The sequence below is a fragment of the Oryctolagus cuniculus genome, chromosome 14, assembly GCF_051225735.1.
Source record: "Oryctolagus cuniculus isolate XC-2025 breed Fujian yellow rabbit chromosome 14, ASM5122573v1, whole genome shotgun sequence".
Lineage (NCBI taxonomy): Eukaryota > Metazoa > Chordata > Mammalia > Lagomorpha > Leporidae > Oryctolagus > Oryctolagus cuniculus.
The window spans coordinates 34,078,100-34,086,169 of record NC_142880.1 but is presented as its reverse complement, the minus strand read 5'-3'; the positions used below and the strand labels follow the sequence as shown (position 1 = coordinate 34,086,169).

Sequence of the window (8,070 nt, the reverse complement as noted above, 5' to 3'; positions counted from 1 at the left end):
CCTTCTTAAAAATTTTACAGGTTATAAGTCCCTTCTTAAAAATTTTAAATCCCTTCAAAAAATTTCACATTTTATGTTCCTTCGTGGTCACCATATGATATCCGAGATCACCCCTTAAAATCTAACAGAAATGTGGCCCTTTAGAAGTTCCCCAGAAGTGCTATCTGGGGTGCCACATATGCTACCGGAATTTGGGGTGCCATACAATATCACCATATGCTTATTAATAAATCTCCAATATTAATAAGCCCAAGAGGGTTCTTGCCTAATATTTAGAGAATTCTAAATACCAGCATCCATAAACTTCCCCTCCTCTCCTCTCCTCTCCTCACCTCTCCCCTCCTCTCCTATCTTCTTCTTTCTTATTCTCTTCTGATTTACTGAAGGAAACTAGTACTATGCATGTCACCAGGAGCCTGGTTTGCTCATTTATGCTTGGTTTCAAATTTGACACTGCCACATTTTCTGTGCCTCAGTTCCTTCTTTTGTAGATAGGAATTGCAATGGTTAATATGAGGGTTAATTAGGTTATAGATGGATTCTAATAATGTTTGTTACAACATAATTTCATAAAATTATTATTAGGATGAATTAGGCTATAATGTGCAAAGTTTCTAGAATAGTGGCTGGTACATAGTAAACATGAATTAAATTTTAGCTACTATTTTTCTTCTCCAGACTGGTTCATTTAATAAGGCTTTTCCTTTATTCTTGGAAAGTAACACTCTCTTTTATAATTGTAATTGCATTTTGACATTTTTCTAAGTTGTATGCAAATGATAAATCAATAAGATGGTCATAACTGAGTGGGCTTGAATCACCAACCTTTTGGAATACCTCTGTTCCTCCCTGTTCAACCAACAGTCACATCTCATACAGTGCCACTGTGTCCCTAAGACAAGATGACAGAGGTCATAGCAAGAGGTTTTGGTTAAATTTGGTACCTGGCCTCCAAGGATGCTTTCAACTGTGGCAAAGTAGATGCTGTCACCACCAATGATCATTTTACTGACCTCAACTAGATGGTCTACATGTCTGGCATGATATCTCATGGAGCTAGCTCCATAGCATATTCAAAGCTGAGAAGTAGAAGCTTTTCATCAATGGAAAGCTCATCTCTACATTCCAGGAGCAAGATCCAACTAACATCAAATGGGCCAATGTAGTGCTGAATCTGTTCTGGAGTCCACTGGCCTTTTCACTACCATTGAGAAGGCTGGGGTACACTTTAGAAAGTGTTGAGCCAAAACAGTCATCATTTCTACCTTATTTGCTGATGCCTTCATGTTTGTGATGGGCATAAATCATGAGAAGTATGCAATTCCTTCAAGACTGTTAGGAATGCCTACTGCATCACTAATTGGTTAGCCCATGTCAAGGTCATTCATGACAATTTTCGCACCTGGAGGAATTTATGACCACAATCCATTCCATCACTGACATCCAGATCATGTTGAATGCTCTTCCTAGGAGATCATATGATGGCAATAGGGTTACCCTGAATGTTATTTCCACATCTATTGATGCTGTCAAAGCTGTGAGCAAAGTAATCCCTGAGCTGAAAGTGAAACTCACAAGTATTGTCTTCCCTGTTCTCACCCACAATGTGTCAGTGGTGAATCTGATCTATTGTCTGGAGAAAGCTACAAAACATGATGATACCAAGAAGGTGGTTAAGCTGGCATCAAAATGCCCCCTGTAAGGCATCTTGGGATACATTGAATAACATATTTTCTCCTGAGGCTTTAACAGTAATACTCACTCCTCCACCTTAAATTCTGGGACTGGCGCTGCCCTTGGTCAGCATTATGTTAAGCTCATTTCCTGGCATGACAATGAATTTGGCTACCCAAACAGAGTGGCCTACATTATGGTCCACATGGCATCCAAGGAGTAGGAGTCCCTGGACCAATAACTGCAGCCAGACAACCAGAGGAAGAAAGAGGCCTTCAGCTACTGGGGAGTCTCTAAGGAGTCTCTAACCTAACTCAGTTCCTAATACAATGAGAATCTCTACAATGAGATCTATCCCAGATCTCCTGCAGAAGGGGCGGGTCATAGGGAGTTGTATCATGTTATGTACCATCAAGAAAACCCAGTGAATCCATAAATAAAAAGGAACCAGTAAGTTAATAGGCTTTAAATTTTATTTTACATTTTTATCAAAAAGAAGATAACAGATTTTGTGTATTTTTTAAGGTACAAAGTGATTTTATTATAGTAATCTTGTCTACTTTTAAATGATTGTTTGCCATGTGTCAGACTCTAGCACAATTCAGTTATTAATCTACAAAAGATTTTATGGGATAATTCATATTAACAACATGTTACTGATCAGAAAATTGAAGTTCAAGAATGTCTTGATAGCTTTCCAATATCAAAAAAAAAATGCCATAACTCCTTCCTGTACATCATGTATGGTAAATTTAATAACTCATTGTTCAGTTAATTTTTTATCAAATTGATAGATGAATCAACTTTTCTGTTTTGTAGGGAAAAATATTACATGAAGTAAAAATTAGTAATATATTGTTTTGTGTGAGATAAAACAGCTAGTCATCAAGGAAATTTATATTTTATTGAATTAATGATATAACCGATAATATGTAAGCATTATATAAGGAGTCTAGAGAAGGAAGAATTTTCACTTGTGAGTAACATAGTAGATTTCAAATGGGATATGGAATTTGGTTTGATTGGTGAAAATCTGGTAGTCTTTGGGTCAAAGTAGAGGTAGTGTGATGATTCCCAGGTGGGAAAGTCCCATAAAGCCAAGTGAGAAAGTGTAATGTAAGGACACTGAGCTAATTATTTTGATTTGGACAGAGCATAGGGAATGAAGGAAACTGAAGCCTACAAAGCAGATTTTAAAATGCCAATAGATAATTGACACATTGGGGCTCAGAGGTCTCCAAGGCCACCCTTGGTAAACAATTCTTAAACAATTGTTCACTGCTATGAAAGAGACTTGGCAATGTCCCAAGAGCAGAGTTGGTAAGTTCAGTCTAAGGCTCATAAATGTTTTGATTTTATATATTATATAATTGGGTTGGTAAGAGTGAACTAATTGGTAGCACTGGGGAGGATGCTGCCACTTCCTAGGTCATGAGACTCAGAAAAGGGAAGCAGATATACTCAGGGTTCCACAGGATAGAGTTGCTACTCTAAGTCCTCCATCCTACAGATGAAGTCAGAACCAAAAAGGGAAATGTCTTTTTCAGACTTATCTACTTGTGACCAAGTCTCCTCACTTCACCTTTGAAGCCAATAGAATTGAGGAAGGTAAACAATGTTGTATTCTTTCTTTGGATTCTGGGTGAGAACTCACTGGGTGAGCTACTCTGGCTTCACATTTAAAATCCATAAAATTAAAATTACTCCATTAGACAATTAGCACTGAATTCCACTTTATTGAGTCCTAGGTTTCAGGACAAAAAAATGTTAAATTCTTAAAAGAAAATGTTTTACCAGAAGTGTCTTTATCTGTCTCTTCTCTATTCAACCATCCATGCACCCACACAACTTAGACAGCATATTAAGACATATCCTTACCCATTACTGTTGCTCTCAAACTGCAGTAACTTGAATACCTTTGTGTAAAGTATAATGGTTAAAATAATTTCGAAGTCCTTTTCAGACCTCAAATCTTGTAATGCTAAGTAAGTTTTAGACATCAGAGTCAAGAGTCAAATAATAGATCAAGATAAATACAGGAAAACTTAGAGTAGATAACAGAAAGGAATATATTCTACTTAAAGACATTGTCAGCCGGTGCCGTGGCTCACTAGGCTAATCCTCTGCCTGGGGCACCAGCACCGCGGGTTCTAGTTCCAGTCGGGGCACTGGATTCTGTCCCGGTTGCTCCTCTTCCAGTCCAGCTCTCTGATGTAGCCTAGTAAGGCAGTGGAGGATGGCCCAAGTATATGGGAGACCAGGAAGAAGCACCTGGATCCTGGCTTCAGATTGGCACAGCACTGGCCATAGCAGCCATTTGGGGAGTGAACCAACAGAAGGAAGAACCTTCTTTCTGTCTCTTGCTCTCACTGTCTAACTCTGCCTGTCAAAAAAAAAAAAAGACATTGTCCTGTGTGGGGAGTCATATTTGTTAATTCCTATTTTAGGTGTCAATTACTCTGACTAGACACAGATTGCATTTCTCTGGTCATTTACTACAGGATTTAGGTGAGCTAGCATTGGATAGTAGAGTCCTAAAGATCACCCTTAAACATGTGGGATTGGATGAAATTTTGTGTGATTTCTAGTGTGAGAGGAATAGGGATAGAATTAGAGAGTCAGAGTTTCTGTGTATATGGAATCTATAAAGGAGAATGGACAGAAGGATGTTTTATTGCCTGGTAAGTTTCAATAGTGGTTTTAATTCTCCAAAAACTATAATGACTATAATGTTGATGTAGTAAGAAATGAAATTAAATTCAAATTTAAGCTTGGATGTTTTAAAAATAGAGGTGACTTGGGAATAGTTTGTTAGATCTCCTTCTTTGCTCAGATAGATTAATTTTTTTTGTTTGAAAATATCTTCATTACTAATCTGACAATATTATTAAATGATTGGACTTGCATAAAATATATAGTATTGAAATCTGTTGAAAAATTATTAATCATGATTTCTGTTCTCAAGAAGTTTAGTATTCATAGTGATCATATATACATACATAAATTCATCAATATAGACCCAAACAGAGAGGAATGCCCCCTGAATGTAATTGATGCTTTAATAGATAAAATTAAGAGTACCAAATATGTAAATGATAAAATGCTTTATATTACAAGGAAATAATCAATAGAGGTTAAATTTTCAAAACACAAGTTTAAACTAGAAAAATAAAGAAGATCATGGATAGGTATGATAGATACCAAAGAATCTTAATTCTCTTCCACATCCTGTGTACTAAATTAAACTGTAAATGAGGCAATACATTACTTTCTAAGACCTCTTAATGAGCTGGTGCAGGTAAAAGCTGCAATCTCAGAGACTTAATTATTATTATTTTTTTGACAGGCAGAGTGGACAGTGAGAGAGAGAGAGAGACAGAGAGAAAGGTCTTCCTTTACCGTTGGTTCACTCTCCAATGGCCGCTGCAGTCAGCGCACTGTGGCCGGCGCACCGCGCTGATCCGAAGCTAGGAGCCAAGTGCTTCTCCTAGTCTCCCATGCGGGTGCAGGGCCCAAGGACTTGAGCCATCCTCCACTGTACTCCTGGGCCATAGCCGAGAGCTGAACTGGAAGAGGGGCAACCAGGACAGAATCCAGCGCCTCGACCAGGACTAGAACCCGGTGCGCCGGCGCCACAGGTGGAGGATTAGCCTATTGAGCCACGGCACTGGCCGAGACTTAATTATTGACCACATTTGTATGCCAGTTATTATTTTTGGCTTAAAGACTGTAAGTATATGAAGAAGGTAGACACAGTTATGTTCACTGTAAGCTCTATTTTCATGAAATAAGGAAACAGTTGATCAGAAATTAAAGTTTAGTTTAAGAAATCGCTTATGGGAAGGTACTATGCTCCTCTAAGTGACAAAGCTGTTGGATCAGTTAAAATATTATTATATAGGAAGTGAGATACTCAGCAGACTCATAGAATGGCAGATGTCCTAAATAGCACTCTGGCCTCAGAATCAGCCCTAAAGGCTTTCGGATCTGGCTGAAAAGCCCATGAGAGTATTTCAGGCATGGAAAGCCAAGACACTCTGGCAAAAGATCTCTGTGAGTGAGATCCCAGTGGAAAGAACAGGTCATCAAAGAAGGAGGTACCTTTCTCTGAAGGGAGGAGAGAACCTCCACTTTGACTATGACCTTGTCTAAACAAGATAAGAGTCGGAGAACTCAGAGGGCTTCCATAGCCTTGGAAACTCATGACTGGAGCATAGGGAGATTACTGATGCCATACACAGGAGTGTCAATTGGTAAAGTCAACAACAGGAGTCACTGTGCACTTACTCCTCATGTAGGATCTCTGTCCTTAATGTGCTGTGCATTGAGATTTAATGCTATAACGAGTACTCAAACAATATATTTCACTTTGTGTTTCGATGGGGGTGCAAACTGTTGAAATCTTCACTTAATGCATACTAAACTGATACTCTGTAAAAAAAAAGAAATTATCAATTCCCAACTTGACTCTCACTGGGATTAATCATGACAATAGGTCTGATCTGATTTCATCATCATTTAAAAAAATCATCTATTATTTTTCACTTTATGTTTCTGTGTGGGAGCAAACTGTTGAAATCCTTACTTAATGTATACTAAGCTGATCTTCTGTATATTAAGATAATCGAAAATGAATCGATGTAAATGGAAGGGGAGAGGGAGTGGGAAAGGGGAGGGTTGTGGGTGGGAGGGACGGTATGGGGGGGAAGCCATTGTAATCCATAAGTCGTACTTTGGAAATTTATATTCATTAAATAAAAGTTAAAAAAAATATTAAGCATCAAAGAATAGCTGTTATAGGGGGATTCTCAATCCAAAGATATTTACACTTGAGGGCCAGATAATTCTTATATACATGTGTTGAGGTTAGTTATCCTGCACATAGTAGCATAATCAGTAACACTTTATTAAACTAGGTAGCTTTTGTACTGTTCTTTGAGGGAAGGAATCTCTCGTGGAAGAGAATATAGGAAGATATAGCCAACGCTGTGGCATACTGAGTAAAGCTGCTGTCTGTAGCTGTCTGTAGTGAGCATCCCATATGGGTGCCAATTTGAGACCCAGCTGCTCACTTCTGATCTAGCTCTCTGCTATGGTCTGGGAAAGCAGTGGAAGTTGGCCCTAGTCCTTGGACCCCTATGCCCATGTGGGAGACCTCGAATAAGCTCCTGGCTTCAGATCAGCACAGCTCTGGCCATTGTGGCCATCTGGGGAATTAACCAATGGATGGAAGATCTCTCTCTCTCTCTCTCTATCTCTATCTCTCTCTCTGCCTCTGTCTCTCTGTAACTCTGCCTTTCAAATAAATAAATAAATCCTTGAAAAATAAAAGAGTATAGGAAGGTAAGCAGCTTTGTTGGTTAAAGGTAATGAGTTTGATACTAGACATACTAAGTGTGTGATCCTAGAGGGACATCCAAGTAGAAATAACCAGTAGAAGATAATTTGTAACTAGTGGATTTTCTTATTATCTAGGTATAATAAAGCTAATCAGTAGATGATTATCATCTTATAGATCATTTTTCATAGTTCCCAAGGGGGAGAGGCAGGCATGCTACTCTGGTCCATGTAGGGAAGCATACTGGCTGTTAGGAGAAAAAGGGATCCAGGGAGATATGAACCAGAGCATTGATTGTGGTTTCTGCAGAGAGGAGTGCTTCAGGCACAGTAAACAGGCCTGGAGTTGACTATTTTTAATAAAGTCATCAGTATCTGGTACATAGGAGCTATCCCTAGTTATTTGATATCTGAATCTAGGATAATAGGAAAACTGTAATTATTTAATTTAAGATTTATTTATTGATTGGAAAAGCAGAGTTATAGAGAGAGAGAGACAGACAGAGAGAGATAGAGAGAGACAGAGAGAGAGAAAGATAGAAAGATAGAATATCTTCCATCAGCTCATTCACTCCCAAATGGCTGCAAGGCTGGGGTGGGTCAAGCCAAAGCCAGGAGCCAGGAGCTTCTTATGTGTCTCTCACATGAGTACAGGGGCACAAGTACTTGTGCCATCTTATGCTCCTTTCCCAGGCACATTAACAGGGATATGGATTGGAATTGCAGCAGCTGGGACTCAAACCAGAGCCCATATGGGATGCTGGCACTGCAGGTGGACTTAACCTTCTATGCCACAGCACAGGATCCCAGCTGGATATTGACCCAGCATATGAAAATCCTTTGAGAATTAGATACTAAAAAGCAGGGATTTTTCATACGGGTTGTGGATTTGTTGATTTGCAAATGAAAGATGAACTTAAAATCAATTTTTTCTATTACCAGGAAGTAATACCCTTGCATTGGACAGTTTCCAGTGTCGGAGAATCCATCAAATGTCAAAACATCAAAATAGGAAGATAAAAAGGCATGTTGAATACATACAGTGTTTTGGTTTGTATC

General features: G+C 38.8%; 1 pseudogene; it reads left to right on the top strand.

Annotated features, from left to right (window-relative positions):
• The first annotated feature begins 929 nt into the window (after nucleotides 1-929).
• LOC127492804 (glyceraldehyde-3-phosphate dehydrogenase pseudogene) lies at nucleotides 930-1,897 on the top strand (annotated as a pseudogene).
• The last annotated feature ends 6,173 nt before the right edge of the window (nucleotides 1,898-8,070 follow it).